Source organism: Penaeus monodon, chromosome 33, assembly GCF_015228065.2.
Source record: "Penaeus monodon isolate SGIC_2016 chromosome 33, NSTDA_Pmon_1, whole genome shotgun sequence".
In the NCBI taxonomy this organism is placed as follows: Eukaryota; Metazoa; Arthropoda; class Malacostraca; order Decapoda; family Penaeidae; genus Penaeus; species Penaeus monodon.
In genome coordinates this window covers 34,275,657-34,275,892 of record NC_051418.1, presented here as the reverse complement: position 1 = coordinate 34,275,892, position 236 = coordinate 34,275,657, and positions in this window count along the sequence as shown.

Genomic DNA, 236 nt, shown 5'->3' with positions numbered 1-236 from the left:
GACCGCGCTGACCGACCTACATTAGTGAGGTAATACTAATATCCTTCAGAGTGACAATGGCCTTTGTTATAAATGCGAGAGGATTATGTTGACTTCGAAAGATTTCTTTGGTTGGGGGATGGGGGGGGGGGAAGGAGGGGAAAAGGGGAGGGGAAGGAGGAGGATAGAGGGGAGGGGAAGATGCTGGGGTGAGGGGGGGGGGTGAGGCATGGTAATTAGGTATTGTGTAATTGGGT